Genomic DNA, 21,029 nt, shown 5'->3' with positions numbered 1-21,029 from the left:
GGTGTCCAGGTCCACCTAGTGCTACTAACTGCTGTTACTACGTGTTATAGGACACAGTCTGGGAGACACTGGACAGCAGTCTACCCGTTACCAGTTGTGTGACTTTGGCCAAAACGCTGAACCATTTTAGATCTTAGTAGAGCACCTGCCCCATCGACCACTTAAGACAGTTGCAAAAGAAAACCTACAAAGTTTATACAAATACCAGTTACCATTATTGTTAGCCAATCACATTAAACATGCTTCAGTGAAAATAACTCAGAGACCAGAAATGTACATTAATACTTTCTTACAACCCCACAAAGTGGATTTTCTAGACAATCAAAGTTTATCCTTCAAGCAAAACACATTAAAAATTTTAAGTATTTTTGGTGGAAGTCTTTAAAAAATGGTCTCTTCCTCTGAACATAATTTATTCTTTCTTAATGACTCAAGGGTCATTACCATGTACACTAATATTGAAGCTTGGCTATTATTTTTATTATGCTGAACTGAAATATATTGATAGCTTTGGGAGCCACTCAAGTAGGTAAATCTACTGCTTAAATACAAAAAAAAGTCAGGTGGCAGTCTGTATTTTATTAAAAATCTTTCTTCTGCCTGGCTTCCAAAGATCAGCTATGTTTAGCATCTCGTTTTTACCTTTAGTTGAATACTTCTGCTCACTAGCTGAGAATCCAAATCTCAAGTGCTAGACTGGTACCTTACGTGAAAACAAACAAGCTCTGAATGAAGGCTAGAGGAAGAGTTTTGTAAGTAAACCACATAGATTTCTTGACAACTTCAACTGCTCAGAATCCTTTATTTCTGTTTTTGGCTCTTGGATGTGTTCCTGATATTTCTGAGACACGTAGCTACAAATAAGTGGGATATTAACAGCCTTTTCAATGCATCAAAGAATATATCCTAAGTACATTTTAGCAATACAAGAAAGGGGGGGAAAAGTTGACAAAGATCTATGAGAAGGATTAAGAAATATCTTGGCATCTTATTGTAGAAAAGAATGAGGAGATAAATGGTAAAGTCTGTGAAAATCTTCTGGAACTGTTTCAAGCCTGTGGCAGTGCTCTGGAAGCAGGATTTGTGTTCGGAGTTAACAACATGCCTTGAGATTCTTAAAATCAAGGAGTGTGTTCCCAATAAAAGAACAGAGTGCTCTCAAGAAAAACTGAGGAGGCACTTTCTTCTAAAGCGATGCTCAGAGAGAATAAAAAACTGAATAACGATTAATCTACAGATGATACTTAACTTCCTTTATGGTTGTGAAACTTGGATCTCCTGCTATCCCACATGTCTCAATAGTTTAACAGTGATTTAATATTTTATTTACCCCTGACTGATGTAAGATCTTCCAAATCAGCTCTGAAGCAATGACCATGGCAATGTGGCTAGTCCTCAGGGACAAAGTAGACAACCAGCCACCTGGTGGTGTTAGCTATGTCTCAGCACTATGGCAGGTGGAAGTGGTGTCTTCACAACGAAGGCATACTGGAGACACATGGTTAGTACCCACTTAACTCTAACCTGGAACAATGCAGTACAGCATGTGGAGGCTGAAAAACAGCATCAGTGAGGTGGACACAGACCATCCCAACCCTAAAAGGCATTTACAACAGTGGTTTGGGATGCTCAGGAGATGAGCAAACATTAAAACTGTAAATGGCAACCTTGCTTGTGAGGAAGAGACATCAACAAAGGGTCATTTTGTGTGTGCCTTCCTGGTAAAAAGGATCAGGGACAATGTACTGGTAAACCACAGGTCACCAGAGGAAGCAGGAGGGATCCTTGGCCACCTCAAAACTATCATCCTAGAGTGACTGTATCCTTTCCTGAAATTTGAAGCTACAGTGGTTTGTAAAATTCTTTGGCAATGATAGGGGTCTTGTGCATTTACCCCACAATTTGTATCTGTTACTGACTTAGTCTTGTCTTTGTCTTAGCTTTCCAAGAAGATGTAAAGTACTTGCGTGTAGGTAGGGGTAACATTTCATGTTTTTCTGTTTTCTCTTAGCAAAAAAAGAAGGGGAGGGAAAGGGAGCATCAAGGATGCTTCCTGGGTTTTCATTGTGAGCAGCACCGTTTAGTGAGATAGGAACACAGACAACAAAGCTGGCAACTGCTGACTGTAAGGCTTTATGTGTCTGAAGAGTTCTGTTCTGTACGCACTGAGCTGAAATGTTTGTAAGATTCTGAATCTGTCTGGTAGGCAACCAGGGACACACAGGTATGTGCCCACCAGGAGCTTCACCTGAATCTGAGAACCTTCACATTAATACCAACCTTTGTCCAAGTGTCATTGAATGGGCCCTGTTATAATACCTAACTTTACAACTATAGTAATAAAATTACTTTTGACTGTGCTGCTAAATTACCCAGCTTCCTACCTTATTTGACTTTCTCTGGAAACTTCTTCAATAAAATCTATGTTTAGTTTTCTTTTCATATCTCTCAACTATTTTGTTTTAAAAACTAACATCAACTTTCTGAAGTTTAATTCTATTATTCTTTTTTCATATTTTAAAGAAATGTATGCTGGCCAGCTTTGCCTGAATTTTAAATAGCTGGTCTCTACCTTTGCTTCTATTCAATTCTTCCCATAGTCTCAGGCCTTCAATAGAGCCTAAATACAGCATCTGCCCTGATTACTTTTTAAAGAGTAAATAAGGAAATCAGAGAGGGCTGAGTTTCTGTCCTACAGACTACTCATGCAAACCCGACCTAAGCAGAAGCACTATGTTTTATTATTAGTTCAGTGATTATAGCTGACATCATAGTATGCCCATCACATCTGACTATATTATATTAGAGTTTTAAAATAACAGTAAGTCATCACAGATTTTGAAATCACTTGCTTGACTTCACATTTCTTCTGTTCAACAACAGGACACTAATAGTTAAATCAATTTTTCATCAGTCAGAAACACTTCACCACTACCACGAAAGAGCAGTGAGATCCTAGGGACTAGTAAATGGAAAGGAGGACTATAGAAGAGCACAACTACCGGGATTAGCGCTGAGTTTCTCTACTTACTGAGAAATGGCCTGTGTGACCTTGAACACTTTGTCTTTTTATGCCCAATTCAATGCCTAATTCTTAAGGGCGTGGCAGAAGGATAAGATAATATTCATAAAAACTTTGAAACGCACAGTTTAAGAATGATGTATTGTTTCACAATCTTATCTTTAATGATTTACTCAATGATATTTTTCTAGATCAGAGATTAGACAGAGCTGAATTTGCCTACTTTGTCAATACCACCACACTTAAATTTACAAAGGATAACATTCCAGCGGTTAATATAAATGGTGGATGGTCCAGGCCTAGGTTCTCTTAGGGTAAAAGGTCAAATAAACAAGAGATGTGGCAGAGAGCTGAAATGACAATTTTAAGAGTCTAGAATGTGGAACTGAGGGATTCAGGTAGTCTCTCAGTATCTGCTCTAGAACTACCAATGGCAAAGGCAACATCATTGATGACCAAAATATGTCCTTTTTGACTGAAAAAAGACCAAAAGGGAGAATGAATGATGTCTGGATGAGAACTAATCTTAAAAGGAGAAAAAGATAATCCCAGGAAACCAGAAGGGGAGAGAAAGCTTGAGACAACAGTTTAGACTGAGTGACCAAACAGTCAAGAGCTGTAAATAAAGTTGGCTCGATTTTTCTTTAAATACAAGAGAACACCAAAATGCACTGCTAGCCCTGCTTAAAGAGTTGTAATTTTTGCCAGACCATAGTCTGAAATTATGTTTCCTAATTCTTTACTTCTAGTTCTTTAAGCACTGAAAATATAAGGATGTTCAAGGGCCTGGATAAGTCTGCTTACAAGTATTCATCCTTTACTGGGAAGTGCATCTACCTCTGGCTATTTCACACTGTGTATCTTCCATACCTGGATACGGGGATACACTAAGGTTTATGACAAAATTGTGTGTGCTTCTGTGTGTAGTGAAGATAAGCATGGAGTACGGAGGTCTTTTTCATTATTCAAAAGGCCATGTACAGTTGTATGTATAAACTACTGAACAATCAAATTTTCTTTCCCAGAACTGAACTACGAGAAAAAGTAAAAGGGTAATTAATAAGCCTGGTGTGCTGCAGTCCTTGGGGTTGCAAAGAGTCGGACATGACTAAGCGACTGAACTGAAGCAAGAAACAGTAAAAGTGGTAAGTGAGAAATAAAGTTCTTAAGGTCACAGAAAGTGGCCTCTTAAAATGAGGCAGCTTAATACCTGATTTCCAGGTGGGTGAAATCCTATGAAAGTAAAAGACATTTACTCCTTCGAAGGAAAGTTATGACCAGCCTAGACAGCATATTAAAAAGCAGAGACATTACTTAGCCAACGAAGGTCCGTCTAGTCAAGGTTATGGTTTTTCCAGTAATCACTTATGGATGTGAGAGTTGGACTATGAAGAAAGCTGAGCACCGAAGAATTGATGCTTTTGAACTGTGGTGTTGGAGAAGACTCTTGAGAGTCCCTTGGACTGCAAGGAGATCCAACCAGTCCATCCTAAAGGAGATCAGTCCTGAATATTCATTAGAAGGACTGATGTTGACGCTGAAACTCCAATACTTTAGCCACCTGATGAGAAGAGCTGACTCACTTGAAAAGACCCTGATGCTGGCAAAGATTGAAGGCGGGAGGAGACAGGGACGACAGAGGATGAGATGGTTGGATGGCATCACTGACTCAATGGACATGAGTTTGAGTGGACTCTGGGAGTTGGTGATGGACAGGGAGGCCTGGCGCCCTGCAGAGTCGGACACAACTGAGCGACTGAACTGAAATCCTAATTATCTAAATTTGGACTTAGAATTTAGATGGATTTAGACAGAAAATGATTTCAAAATTGGCGTTAAAGAGAGATCAGAATGGTGGGGGATGGTGTGTGTGTTGGGTGAGGGGTCAAATCCAAGATGTATCTGTGTCTCTTCACCCTGTAGGAGTACTCAGAGAGTCACTCTTGCTGATGGCAACACGGCATCTTGCTCAGGTGTGGAGTGGACGAATAGTTGAGAACTACTGATTTAAAACAAGACATGCAATCCCGTTCTGACAGCTAAGTTTACTGTGTTCTTAACCAAGTTTACTAAAAACAGGGCAGAACAGAGGCTCAAAACATTATGAATACTGTAAACTAGGGAAAAGAAGTGATTCAGAGAGTGGTTACTGGATAGTTTGCTAGTTTTTCTGTATCTCAGGGTTTAATAAAAGGCTATTATTTGGGGTACATATATGATATTAATAGGAACAGTTTAAGGCTTATATATCTTTTATGTCCTGTAAATTCAGCTAGACTGTCAACTTTATTACAATACAAAATATAATTATCAAGGAGATCCTCATGCTCACTCTTTAACATATTTCACCCTAGAGGCAAATGTACATGGGAAGCCAAAATATGATCAGAAAGTTACACTGGTGAGTCAGAAGCCAGAACAAGGTGTCATTAGCCGCAACAGTCCAATACCTCCGTCTCCTCTCTAGAAATGTAACAGGCTCACACAATAAACAGTTCTACCAAATTACTTACTTCTGAAAAATTTTTATCCGCCATCCCCCTCCACCATATTGATTTTTGTTTCTATAGTCCTAGTTAAGGCTCTGCATGCAAGACTAAATATATTACTAAATACATTACTTTTGTTAGTGAGTGAAGTGAAGTTGCTCAGTCGTGTCCGACTCTTTGCGACCCTGTGGACTGTAGCCCACCAGGCTCCTCCATCCATGGGATCCTCCAGGCAAGAATACTGGAGTGGGGTGCCATTTCCTTCTCCAACTTTTGTTAATTAATATAAACAAAAGAAGGGAGGGGTTCAGTGGCAGTGAAAGACAGGGGACTTTGGACTAGATGGCATTTTAAAAATGATAGTTTCTGGACATAGGGGAAGAAATATCCCTAAATGATATATCTAAATACTCATTTGATGAGAACACAAATCTAAATTATTAATGAGTATTGTAACTACAAATTCTTAGAAGACACTTTAAAATAGACTTCAGAAAATAATACAGTAATTACAGACGAAGAAGACAGATCTCTGCTCAGGGCTGATTTGAACTGAAAGTGTCTGTCCCTAGACTCACGGGGTTACTGAAACCAGATTAAAGAGAGATCTGATCTGAACGGCACACTTGACATTTTAGGTCAGGATACATGAGAGCTTATGACAAGTCAGCAAGTCTGGCCTATTTCTCTCTTTTTTTTTGTCTTTGTATCTGTCAGGTAGGGGATTACAATCTATGTTGTTCTGTGGGGGACATTGCTCTTCAACTCCCTTAAAATGACTAGGACGATGACAGACTAAAAAAATACCATTGTTTAGGCAGAATAGAGAGATGCTCACTCCCCGAGTGAGAGAAAAGGCACTGTGTCACGACGCTCTGTTCAAGGCGGGTGAGGGGAAAGAAACATCTGTCAAGACCCAACAGTGACCGAGAACCCTGTACGGTTTCCCTGGAGTGGAACTGAGAGGAGTCAGTCTAGACAAGATTTCCAGTACCGTTGGAATGTATTTCTTTTTAACACCAATAACCTCTAACAAATCCCCAAACGATCACCTCGCAGGGCAGCGTGTACGCAGAGGGAAGACTAGAGGAGGCATGGGGAGCTGACACACACAGAAAGCAAAAGGACACGACAGAGTCCTGCCGCACAAATGCTTTTCCCTCTGAAGAAATAAAGTGCTAAGTTTTCAACATATATTCCCAGTTTCTTTTTGAGTGAAAGGAAGAGAGGAAGTTAGCAGATTACATAAATATCCAAATAAGCAGGTATCTAGTATTTTTGTGATTTTTATGGGATCGTCTGTATCTTTTCTCATGTTCTCTTGCAGTTCTTTGTCTCCGTGCCTGAAACCATATAAACCTGTGGTATAATCCTTAAAAGTGGCAAGTTCTACTTTTGGTGTCATACAATAAATCACTTAAAATTGACACAATGATGGCACTCCTAAGTATTAACCAATTACGTAAAGGATATAGACAACTTTGCAAAATGTAAAAGGATTTAAGATTTAAAATGATTCCTAAGGTATCTTATACAAACTTCAGTGTTATTTCTTATTTGTTCACTTCATGACTGCTAGAGGAGGTATATACATTTTAGAATTTAAAGTATAATAAGAAAACTATTCTCAGCTACCATTCTCTGGAGTGTGCTCTTGGAATAAATAGTGCTTTATAAACATCCCTTACCCCATGTTTCTCCAGAAACACTCAAGGCTACTGTCGGAGCTACACTGGAGTGAGGGGAACTATGCAGAATCATCTGTATATTCAAGGTTTTGTTTAGGAAGGCTGGGAGACAAAATATAAGCAAACATATATGCACATGCACACACGTGTACTCAACTTAGGTACTTAACACTATCCCAATGTTTATTCCTAGTTTTGTTACTTCTCTTGCTTCCAATATACAATCCACTTCATCTATACTGATTCGACCTCCTTTGGAAAACTCTACACTGTAAGCTCCCTGCAACTAAATCTCCTCATTTTAGAGTTTGCTGTACATCACCAGAACTGCTGTCTTCTTAAAGCCCAAATCTGATCCTGTCACCTTTTCTGCATAAAATTTCAGTCAACTTCCCACTGCTCACAGTCCATTCTCCTTTAGCACCTTCTCCCCGTGCTGTGTTATTTCTAACTCTACTCTCACAGTTTGTCTCTCTTTCATAAACAGCATTCATGTGGCACGGCAGCTGACATGGCCACATCTTCCAGCAGACTGTGGATCTGTCTACAGGTCCAGGACTTTGGCCTTTTTAACATGGTGGTTTCACTGCCTACAAACTGGGGCTTAGCTCATCTCAGGCATAAGTGATGAATAAACTAACTGAATAAATTACTATGTAGTGAAAATAGTTTTCCTAAGACCTTTTTCAAAGGCCTTTTTCCTTCCTTCCTTTTTCAAAGGAACTAAAAAGGGAAGAGGAAACATTTTGACAATCAGAAAGGAAAAGAAAAAGTTTTCAAAGAAAATGAGTTCAAATCTAATTGACAAGGCAGGGAATGGAAGGGAATTTTGAATGCCAGACAGCAAGAGGATAGGCTCCTACCTGGAGGCACAGAGATTGCTAGTACCAAAATGAGAAAAAAAAAAAAGGATGGAAAGGTACGGTTTACATAATGGCTTTAAGAAGAATTAGACTTTCTGATGGAGAAGGAAATGGCAACCCACTCCAGTGTTCTTGCCTGGAGAATCCCAGGGATGGCGGAGCCTGGTGGGCTGACATCTATGGGGTCACACAGAGTCAGACACGACTGAAGCGACTTAGCAGCAGACTTTCTGACTGAAGCCAAGAACAAGAAATAAATGACTCAATACATACGTTCTAGTTTGGATGTGTATGGTAACATATAAGATTCAACAAAACAGTATTTATGTGTATTATGCTATGTTCTCTGATTGGCTTTTCTTCTTTTTAATGTATTTTTAAAATGTTTAGAACTCCCTGATCTTATAATTTACTAGTAAGCTATAACCAGTTGATTAAAGTTTGAAAAGCTGGTTTACACAGACTCACCAATTCCTAGCACCTCACAAGAATCTGCTATCCTGATTATTTTCTTCTTAGTCCATTTCTATCTAGCTAAAATTACACTACTAGGTTTCTCCTGGGGAAAACGTCTCAAGTCATTTTAACAGACACTGAAATGAACGCCTCTAAACTGTGCTAGCTAGGATATGTTTGAAATGCACAGAACTCCCATTCAGCAAGAGTGTAATTAGAATCTCAATAAAAAGGCAGTATACTCCCCAAATTCTTTTATAGGAAAACTAAAGGTCTGATGATTAAACACACAAGCACACACACATCTTCACCATCCCACCTAGCTCTTACACTGTGTTTTTCAAACTACCACCACAAAAAAAGAAAAATCTGCAAATTCAAAGCATGTCAAATTTCAACCTTGAAAATAAAAAAAAACTACATATAATGGAAAGGAAGATAAATTCTATGTAACTTTATACTTTTTAAACATCTACTTTCCAAACAACTTTTATTCTATTTAATCTTTGAAAACAAACAAAAAATTATTGGTAGTTTGATAACATTTCTCTGAAATAGGACAAAGCAATCAGAAAAGCAGCATTTCATGTTTCAACTGTAGTTCTACCATTTCTATGTCTCTGATTAAAGTTAAAACAAGTTAAGAGTTAAAACAAGATTGGCTAGACAACGTCCTGGTCTAATACAAACTCACCTGCCTCACATTCAAAGTTTTAATTAATGTAAACAACTTCCTCCACAATTTTCAAACTGATTTTCTCACTCTTTTTACCCCTCACACTAAATTAACTACCAGGTGATTTCTCTAACTCTCATTTTTTGAGCACTTGCAAAAAGCCTGGCATAGTGCTAAGTATTGTACATACAGAATTTTATTTAAGCCTCAAAGCAGATCTCTGAGGTGGGTGGTATAAACCCCTATTACTCAAATGAAAACTGAGGTTCAGAAAGGCTCAGTAACTGTTCAAGACCATGTTCTAAGAAAGTACAAAGGCTAGGATTTTAAGCCAGGCTCATCAAATTCTCTCTCTTAAACTTGAAGTATTCTCCACTCTTCTATGCTCTACCTACTCTTCAAGATTCACCTCTTCCATCACAGAGTCAACAATGCTAATTTCTATTTAACAAAGAAGCTTTAAATACCTCACATTTCTTTACTGGCAATTTCATAATACAGATTAAATTCTCCTCATAAAAAGCAATGTAATTTATTTATTCAACAATGAAACTAAATTAATAGCTGATTTAATTAGTTAAAAGTGAATCTAAAAGGAAATTATAAAATCCTTCACTTTAATTCTAGGTTAAGGGTGCCAAAGTGATATAAAGATAAGTATAATGGTTTGCAATCATGTTAAGGGCAACTCATTATATGTTAGGAGAGTGGACAAGTCCCCAAAAGACCCCAAGTTCCATGTTTTTCATTTTAAAAATAAAAGATTAGGGTGGAACCAACAGTGTTTAATCAGTGGGTTAATAAAATACCTCCTGTGGTCACAGCAATGTGAATACACACAACACTACTAAATTATATACTTAAAAATGGTTAAAACTAATTTTATGTCTTTTGACAGAATTAGGAAAAAAAAGATTTGCTGAATAAATGAACTTAAAAAATGCAACACCTCCCCAAAAAAACCTCCTGTGTTACAATTTGAAAATATATAACATGTTTGTCTCACTCTTATAAACGGATTCAGGCATCTGTACTGTTAAAAGACTGATTTTGATTGAAACAAATTGCATCCAATGAGCCAAAGAGCTCTTTGCGCTCTAACATTCAAAGCAGAACTAGCCTGCACACAATAGAAACAAAAATTATGAACATATCAATACTTTAAAATTAATCAGAATAAAAAGTAACTGCTTAAGTTAATTTTTGCAAAAAGATCATCGCATTCATAGTTTATAACAAAAATGTAACAAAATGGACTTATTTTAAATAAAAGCCATCTAAAATGATATTCAGACCTATTCTTTTTTCCTTTTTGAAAATGCTGCAAATGCAAAGATAAGACCTAAGGTTTATAAGACCCTAGTATTCAATAAAGGGTTGCTACTGTATTACTCAATATTTGAACAGATACAATTGGTGTATCTGCCTCACATTCAACAGAAAATTGCAGTTTTAATGGGCACAGAGTTTTAAATAGGGCCTAAAAGGCATTCAGGACAGCATTCTCACTTTGCAGATAAAAAAGCAAGTGATCTTTCTAGTATACCAAATTGCAAGAATTTATATTACCAAATAATTCCATATCACTCCATACTGCTGATCAAATAAAACTGGCACGAACAGTGCAATTAATATTTTAAAACTACCAGTCAACAACATGCCTACAAAGATTTCATACCTATAGATTTTAATACACTTTCGCTTACTTTCCAAGCTGAACTCTAACCAAATTATGACTTAAAGCACTCATTACATATTCATGTATCTTTTAAAATGTTTCCAGGGGACTTCCCTGGTGGTCCAGTGGTTAAGACTCTGAGCTCCCAATGCAGGGGGGCAAGGGTTCGATCCCTGGTTGTGGAACTAAGATTCCATGTGCCATGTGCCCAATAAATAAGTAAACAAAGTATTTTTTGAGGAAAAAAAAATAAACAAAATTAAAAATGTTTTGAGAACACTTCTTTTCCACTAACCTCTGAAAACAAGCCTGTCTACTCTAGTTACAGTTTGATACCAACACTACCATTTCTCCCTAAACAGCAAAACATCCAACTTAAAAGGTGAATATGATGAATAAAATTCTCTATTAAATGCTTACCACTTAGAAGCAAATAATGACAAAGTGATAATCGAGTATAAGAACAGCTATCTCTTATGTGACTTTATACATTGCTAAGAAAAGGATTTTCACTCATTTCAGATACAAAATCTAACATCTTATGACTTGGGTTATGTTTTTACATTTGAATACAAGTGTCTGGGGAGAGAAATTCACAGTCCTTGAGGAAAAAATAACTCCACAACTCAGAAAGCAGAGACCATTTTGCACATCATTTCCCTCATGTGATATCTGATTCCTAAGAGTTCTTGAATTAATTCCAAAGTATTAGCAAAATCAGAGGAGAAAATTTTGGGTTAGAAGAAATAAGTCCTTTTTAAAAATCAGGTCATAATTGAAGAGCTATCAACACGAAGATAGGATCACTAGGATAAGTTCACTGATGAGATGCCAGATTAAAATCCTACCACAACTGACCTGGTCACCAGTTAAAAATGGATAATGACAAGAAACATGTAGCCACAGTTTTGTACAAAGAAATAATACTTAGGTTTTCAGAAAACCATTCTACAGACACATGACGTAACTAAGTAAGGGGGCCACGTGAAGCCAACGAACAAGCCTGTAGTGCCAGCAAAATTTCCAGTTTTATAAACATCAAGCCAGAAGGCAGAAAAGTGCTAGCGAGGCAGCCAAAGAAATGAGACAAATCTTAACTAAAAGATAACCTAGACCAACAGTAACATTAAAAAATATAAAATGCCATTAGAAGTGACTGAAAATCACTTCAACCAGCTTATACCACATGAGTATCACAAGCTTGAAAAAGCAGCTTTCTAAAACATTTGGTGTATCATTTCTATCTTTATCACTATAATTCAGCTGTTCTTTAACCATCTGACAATGGAAATCATTCTGTAATAAAAAACTTTTTTATATCCCTAGTTTCTAAAACCACAAAGTTAATGCTGAACAACATACATGCTGATAAAAGGAAATACCAGCATTCTCCCAAGAATCAGAACTGCTAAAATAACCTTAATTGACTGACAGTGCTTTCAGAGCAAACAAAAATGTGTCAATCATTATTCTTGGCAAGTAATCCCAGATTAGAGTTTTACTGTAATAAAATTATGAAAAATTAAGTTCAGCAAGCAGGTATTATGAAAATTATCAATATACTTTGTTGAGCTGAAAACAGTGAATAATCCAATTCAGAGAACTGAGGTAGGGGAGTATCAAATTAGTAAAGACAGTTCCAAGGCAGTACCAAATCCAAATACTGAAGCAGCAATTTCTGGTTATCTAAGAGATTTCATGGAAATAAATTATCACCAAGAAAAAAAAAAAAATACAAACTTTGATTACCACGTGCATTTATAGTGCACCTCGAAATCTTACCCCCTTTGTGGATTTTTTTTAAGAGCATTATACCCTTAAGAAGTAGAAACCAAGCTTTTAAAACAGTTTTCACAACAAAATTTATTAGAAGAATAGTGGTTTTGAAAAGTCTAGCATCCAGTGAGAACTACCATACACAACATTACAGCTGGGAATGTTTCTCCAAAATGTCATGGTCAAATAATACAATGGAACCATTAACTCTTACACATGCACGGAAGAACTAGCGCGTCTGACATACAATGCAAAAAAAAAAGGGGGGGACCACATGGATTAAAATTTTAAGTACTCATCACATACATTAAGACACAGCTTATTTTAGTCCAGTCAAAAATCAGAACTGCATTAAAAAAATTTAATGTAGTGCAATCAAACCAAAGAACTTAATTTGTGATCGTAAGTGCTCTACTACATAAACATTGATCATAGCAAGGAACAAAAAGTTCAAATCACACCGTACAAAAAAATCTGTAAATAAATATAAACTACAGTACAAGAGAAATATTAAATTATACAATTCCGTCAAACTGTAAACAGTATATTGAAATGAGGTCCATAAGAGTAAAGGGGGTTCCTGTTTTGTTGCATGACACTCAAACTTCTAGAAATCTGAAAGATGCCGTTTTCTGTATCTTCAAAGGTTTTAGGTTTTATATATGGAGAATGCCTTTTAGATGTAAGATATCAAATATTAAAGCAGAGGAATAATCTGTTTTGTTAACCACAGATAGTACTGCAGAAAACAAAAGTAGTTTTAAAGAATAAAGATCTCTAGCAGACAAGTCTTAACATTAAAAGATGCAAAGGCTAAAGCTGAAATTAGAACTTCACATCAGAAACTTGTCATTGAGGGCTTCTAGGCTACAAAATATACTGACAAAATTGTCTGCTGATATATAGTCCTAGACCTCTGCTAATTTTTTGACATTTACATACTCATGTTACAACACCAACTTTGGCAGAATCACTACTAATAAACTCAGAGCACTCCTGGCCCAATGGTTCCATCACAGTGGCCAGTGCACAGAATTCTCTAAAGACATTGCATAAACTAGAATGTAGAGGTCAGACACCCAAGGACCAGTGCTTGAATTTAGTAGTAGTATGGTGAAGAAGCAAGAGCCACATTGAGGAAGAACTGCATCTGTCGTATTTTACAGAGGCAGCAAGGAATGTCCTTTAATTGTGCTGGCTATTAGTGGCATTTAAAAATATATAGTTGAACTGTGTATATGTGTGTTGCATGTGCTGGCTATACATTTATGCACGTTTTGTTTTTTTAAATACACTGTTAACAGGAACCCCCATATTATCTGCTCAGTAGTAATAACTGAATATATAGAATGCCACTATAAGAGTGTGAGGCACCGTGTGCTGGAGAGTTATATGCAGCTTTAAAATCTGTTTGGCTGAGTTATACCTGGATACCTGAACTGAGTTTTTTAAGTTGACATTCATCAAGGATGTGCTACCAGCACGTCAAAATAAAAGCAAAACAGAAAAATACAAGTCACTGTTAGGTTTAAGAATAGCATCAAAGTACCTGAATTGAGTGAGAATAGTGTGTAAACTGTCCCTGAGGGTTTTTAAACAGTGTGTACAAGTTGGATTCCTAAGAACATTAGCTTTATTTAACAGTGTGGACTGATAAAATACCAATGTCTGACAGTTTAAAGTGGAGGTTATAAAGAATTATATGCAAACACTCCAAATGTATAGTTTATACATTTCTTCTCAAAGCAGCAATAAGCTGCTGTAAAGTATACATCCCATCAGAACAAGCAACATGTGGGAGTCAGATAAAGGTTTCTATCTTAGTCTGGTTTTCTGACAGCACAGCATATCAATATCCAATGACTATATCTTTCCTAGATCAGAATGTAACTAATTTCGACTAGCAATATAGGATTAGACTTTTAATCAAACACTTTGCTATTACATACTAAAATTCCTTAAACTTACTAATGCTGGTATACTAACCTAGTTAATTATCCCCCCCTCATTTTAGAAATATACCCTTCCACAACTTAAAAACATTAAGATCCATTTTCAGTCCTCTGATGTAAAAAGCATGTCAGTGAATTAATATTAAAAATTTACACAGTAAAAAGGCTTGAATTTCAGCCAAAGATTCTAAATACTGCTCATTCCCTGAAGACTTAAAGGGAGAGAGAATCCCTACCCATTTTCCTAGTGATTTATTTTTCTAAAACTGTCTGACACAATTTTTCATTTTGGGGAATTTCCCCCTCACCTCCTCTCAAATTCCATATTCTCAGCCTGAAATGCTTAATGAAATGGGGGAAAATGAGGCAGTCACTTGGAATTGCTTGAAAGGTACAAAATGTTATTGTCTTTTTAAAAATTAAGACAAGAATTATTTGTGTAAATGTGATCTGATCCCATAGTATGTAATATGCTTTATATTTTTAAATAATCACCCTAAAACTTACAGTACCTAAGACTCTGAAGATAAATTAAGACTTTAGTGTTGTAACAGAAAAAGTGCTGAATTATCCCTTTTCTAGTACTTTAAACATTTCAGACAAGTGCTTTCCTAAGTGACAGTAAAGTTAACTATATACCCTTCCACCAAGCAGGGAAAAGTTACCTGGATTGAAAGAAAAGACTTTTAGGAGTGTAGCACCGAGTAGTCACCAAATAACAGATGTTATTCAACTCCTTCTGAGGGGGTAAAATATTCCGGATTGAAATTCTATTTGGCGATTGTATGTTAAAAATCCCTGCTCTACTGTGTCAGTGTCCTGTGTCCAACCCTCCCGCCGCCCCCCCACCCCAGTCCCCTTACACACTATCCACTGAGAATCTAATCTCTAAAGAGATTATTTTAAAATTTATGTTTTCAGGACATACCTGAGAAAGGGTGCAATTATGCAGAACAAGGAACCCAAGACTGCACTAATACTGGTTACAGGTTCATAAATTCTTTCCCAAGACAAATCTAAAAAGTCTAAGAGGTATGGATCTTAAAATATGTCTTAACTGCTTTAGATTTTTTTGGTATGTGTGTAGGGTCATTTCCAGTGTTGAAAACACCATCTTGAACCTGCTCAGTGACAGTTCAAGATGGGGTAAAGAGTTTATTTTCATATTCAAACAGTAAAGATTAAATATTATGATTATAATATTTGCTACATCCGATAAATCTACGATTAACTAAAAGTGCTTGCTTTTCGGCTTTTGATATAGCTCTACGTGAACTGGAAACCTTAAAATTACCCCCCCAATAGTTGCAGAATTAACTCAAATTTTGTTATCTGTCAAGCCAACATTTATTTGTCTTGATTCTCACTTTTCAAATAATCTAGAAGATTTTTCTGACTATCAAATGAAGGCGGCCCAACTGTCCCATGTGCCCTATCCTGCGACTCAGTTTTAGTTAGTTATTTAGTTATAGGGCGGAATCCTTCCTTCAGCTTTACTTACTTCCCCCCACCCTACTTCCCAACTCCCTCTTCCAATCTCCTTCATAACACTTAGGGCACACAGCTACAGGGCCAATGTCTGCTTCTTTAAAAAGCAACTGCGAGTTTATTTGGGAATGAGAGACAGAGAATATGAAAAGAATTTCCTCTATTTTCCCTTCAGTCACCATGTTCACAAATCCTACTCAAGTCTCAAGGACAGAATGTATCCAGAAAAAAACTAAGACGACTTTGGAGGTCTGCATTCCTTGTACCACGATTATACTTTTTTCCTTTTCAGTAGTGCTTGAAAGCAATTAGATTAAAAAAAATCCTTATATAGCTTAATCAAGTTTCCAAATGGGCTGTTTGGTTAAAGCCATTAAGTTTGATAACACTGGCCTGACCATAGTATTAATGAAGACCTAATTATAATGGAAAGTAACAAGGAAAACAATCTTTGCTATCTTCATGAAGGTCAAAATTTAACCTATAACTTTTAATGTCTCCTATAAAAGACTAAGTAGAGCAATTCAGTCTATTGCCATATTCCATCACCAACGACAGCAACCTGAATACATAGAAAAGGGTGGGTCACATAAAAACAAACTCTGGCATTTAAACAAAGAATAATTACAAAAGAAAGATGTGTCGTTTCAAAACTAAACCTACAGAGATAACAGCTCTTAGAAAATGACACTGAGCTGTCATATCAGCTGTAACTACTCAAAATAATTTCAGGTTCTGACACTGGGCTGACTCAATAATTTGTTTTATAAAAATAACTGACTGAATCCAAGCGTCACTATTATGGGTCAATGAAATAATAGAGAGTCACAAAGGCTTAGCCAAGCCTCGCACCATGTGCTTACTTGGGGCAGGGGGAGAACACGCAGCTCACTAGCAGCTCCAAGGCTGCTACGTACTGCCTAATGATAAAAGGTAGTTATGGTATGAGCCTTTGCAGGTAGTCATTTTTAGTCTAATTTAGAGTTCTCTCCAGAAAATTCGGAACTAAACTTCTCATTGTGCCTTACTATTTTACTATCTGATCCCATATAGCTCATCTTATAAATAGCTCAGGTAAAATGCTGGGGAATGGAAATGCCAATTGATTGAGGTAATGGTTTATATAAGATAACCAGAGTTCTAAAAGCACTTCAATATTGTAAAGTAAAAGTGTACCAAATAAAGCTAATATACACTTTACACTTGTTGAGCTTGCTCACCAGAACTGAACAGTAATTAACTTCACATAAGGACCCCTATTATCACACAAAGCCTTACTCATATCCATGATCTGCTGCAGCAAAGGTTTGTCAAGCAACATCTAAACTTCAGAATAACAACAAACTTAACATTAAAAAGTATTATACACAAATATAAATTATTTTTCCTGAAAGAGAGACCTTGTCCTTCATGGTATTTGGGGAACAGAAAAAAAGTGTATAGCTCATCACAAACATAGTTCAGTCACTTGTAAGCCTTCTGAACAAGTGATAAACACATTACTGTCAAGCTTGATGACTCTGTTTCAGAAGTGAGAATGCTGATGATAAAAATACCACCTAGAAATCCTTCCACAGAATTAGTGTTTTTTGACTTTATAGTGCCATAGCTTATCTACTCTATATCTATGTTTTCTCATAAAAAATGTAGGAATTGATTTTAAATACACTCTCTCTTTCTAACATTAGTCTGAATAATATACAGTTGAAGTAATGCCATCATCTGCCTACTGGAAAATGAAAGGAGAAAAGGCTTTTGTGACAAAGATAGTTGTGAACTATACCTTCCCATACCATAAAAATGGTCAACTGTTGTTTGGGCCATGCAAAACTCTGATTAGCAGAAATTAAGCATGCGAATGGACCAATCGCTATTACACATTTATGAGGATGTCCCCAAACTAGAATATCTACACTGAAAGTGCCAATACAGAATAGTGGCAAATCAAGAGGGAAATCAAATATTACGGGATCACTGCGGCACCAAGACTGAGAGCCAGCCATGTGACGAGCCACATCCAAGGAACACGTGGTATAATGGAACTCTGAACACAAAATTTAACATTAAAAGTGCACCTGAATATTACAAACTAACTTTACAAAACCTACAATAAGGTAAAATATATATCTTTTGAAATATTCAGCAGCTTTCTGTATTTTTTTAAAGTTTTTTTTTTTGAGAGGCTCATGAAATTTAAAAGGGACCACTATCTAATTTCAACCATGCTTCACAAAACAATAATGGCTATTTTATATTGCAGTTACCAATGTAATGCAATTAGTGCTTTAAAATAATCTACACTCAAAAGGAAAAAGAGAGAGAGACCAACCGACCTTTGGAGGAAATATGCTTATTCAAAAGCTTCTTGGAAAAGAAAATTTACCTGAATATCAAGTCATGACTGATCTCAAGTGTAATGTTTAAAAGCTTCACAGACATGAATATTACAATCTTCAGGTCTCAGGACTTTTAATCTGAGAAAGTTTAGAGTTTGGTTTGTTTTTTAAATTCACTTTCTAACCAAAACAAATAATAGAAGTACTCAAATTTTCACTATTTACAACTCTCAGCCTACAATCTGAAATGACACAATACAAGTTCTCTTATTTAAACTGCAGCATTAAAGGGTAGGCACACCATTCTTCTGCTGCTCGATTGTCATCCACTGAAACACACATAGAAAATATTTATGTTAGTAAAATGATCACTCCATTACACTACAATGACAAAATTTACATAACTCAACTCATACGTCACTTTAGAGACTACCACATGGGATTAAAACCTCTCTGAACAGTAAAACTCTACAAAAGTTGAACTTTTAGGGCCAGATTTTTTAATGGGCCTTATTGATGCCTTTCTGAGGGGATTAAAAAGAAGCACAAATTAATTGCTCAAAGGACCTTTCTGCAGCAATGCTGGGCTATAGAATGCCCCTAAACATCATGCAAAAAGGCACCATGGTTACAATTAATTGTGTGTGACAAATCGAGTGTGGAACAAAGGAGGCGTTCCTTCATAAGCTTAGTCCTTTGCTTTTAGCAAAACTTCTACTACTTCCTTCAACTGCAGATGAAAACCATATATTTCATTAAGTATTTTTATTGCAACTTCTAGCTAGGCTAGAAAATACTGCAGAGTCATACACTGCTCTGAACCCAAACTGCTTTTTCTGCCGAGAAGACTAGCAAACTAAGAGGAAACAGGCTCAGTCATCCACCGATCAAACTGCTACACATAATAACCAAACCAAAAGAGGAACCCAAGCCCAGGCTATGCCAAGAATGTGTGTATTTTAGTAACAGCAATGGTGTGCCTAACCTTTGAACACAAAGGGTGCCAAGGAAAAACTATCGTTAACCTAATTAACTGCTCCAAAGTTTCCAGGCAAGAATTTACGCCTTGGGAATGTCTGGACCTACTCCTCAAACTGTTAGTATCCATCAGAAATCATTAACCTCAACTTAACGCTCCCAGTTTGATTTTATTTCACCAAAAAAAATCCAATGACTTTTTGGGGTTTGTTTTTGGTTAAGCATTTAGAAGGGCCTGATCACCTTTTTCAGTAGGTAAGAATATAGGGTCATGTATGGTAGATTTTGTTTTGAAGAAAGAGTAATTTCAATTTGGTCATGATGCAAAATTAAATTTCATGGGCTTTATTTACCTGTTATTCTTGCAGAAGAAACTGTAGAAAATAAATGTCACAAGCCTTATCAGTGTGACTTTAAAAGCCCATCTCAAAAAAAAAAGCTTAGATGTTCTTTAAGGAGTGCTTATACAGAACATAATCTGAAAGGTCCTGTGCTAACGGTGTGCTAAACAACCATAAAAATTGGCTAAATAGCAGAAAAGTTGAGAAAGGGATAGTATGTAGGATGCCAAAAAAAGTTCAAAACAACAAATTAAATTAAAAACTAAAAATCCCTGCCCACCTTGTACTAGTATTTGAATTAGTTAAAAAAGAATTGCTAAGGAGCTTGATTTCTGATTGAATTATTGTTAGAAGTGAAAGCAACCTAAATCACATTAGGTTACCTTGGGTTTGTGTTTTTTTTCTCTCACCACAAACACAGATTCTTCACTTGTGTGGATATTTGAGCAGATTACTGAGGCTGTAAAATCTAGATACCACTTTTGCATTATTATAATTACTCACACACATTTCCCCCCTATTTCTCCCATCCCCCCAACAAACAGATCTTAAAAATTTTAAAATAGTTGCTGCAACTGACATTCAGTCGTTAGTTAGCACATGATCAAATCTGTAAAAAGATTTAAGAATACAAAGAAACTTAGTTTGCTAAAATGAGGCATCCTCTATTGTTTTATGTACTGTACCCTGACTGCTCCTGAGTAAGAAGGGAGCTCGTCCTCCATGAGATAAGGCTATATCCTCACTTGCTGGGTGAGACCAAATTCTACCCTAGAAAATCCCAAATGAAACTACAGCAAAGGTAGTGTTACAGCGTAATGAACCGAAGCGTTTCTGAAGGTAGTGTGTGCACACTTTCCACCTCCTTCCCCTCTGGGTGAGCACTAAACAGACTGCTAATTTGTTAAGTAAACTTAACAGTGAGAAGGGAAACCATAAAAATGTTAATTGATCCAAAGAATTATTTATCATTGAACAGTCAAATTTCTTAAATTCAAAGGTTCATTGTCCTTAGTTTCTTTAGTTTAACCCTTAAATTAGTTGAATCTCTGAAGAAAAAAATGTGAATAATTTTATAAGATGGCTTTCCAATTTGCAGTGATAAAGCTCCCAAAACGACAGGTGGTTTCTAAAAGGGGGCTTTTTTCTTTTTAAATAAAGGCAAATATAACTTAAGGAAAAAAAAGAAAGAAAAGCATGCAGGCTCTACAGGCAAGGAGTCCACTTCCATGTATCTGTTCTCTGTGAGGTAACTCAATTCTCTTTTGTAGAGAAACATGCAAAAA

The 21,029-nt window shown here is 36.5% G+C and overlaps 1 protein-coding gene across 9 annotated transcripts in view; it reads right to left on the bottom strand.

The window, feature by feature from the left end:
* The window catches only part of LOC104983552 (chromosome unknown open reading frame, human C10orf12), a 126,647-nt gene that overhangs the window by 6,792 nt on the left and 98,826 nt on the right, over window positions 1-21,029 (bottom strand). The window lies entirely within an intron of this gene.

This window comes from Bison bison, unplaced genomic scaffold (genome assembly GCF_000754665.1).
Source record: "Bison bison bison isolate TAMUID 2011002044 unplaced genomic scaffold, Bison_UMD1.0 scf7180017862979, whole genome shotgun sequence".
Taxonomy (NCBI): Eukaryota; Metazoa; Chordata; class Mammalia; order Artiodactyla; family Bovidae; genus Bison; species Bison bison.
The sequence above is the reverse complement of the archived record's forward strand: the minus strand, read 5'-3'. Positions and strand labels throughout refer to the sequence as shown.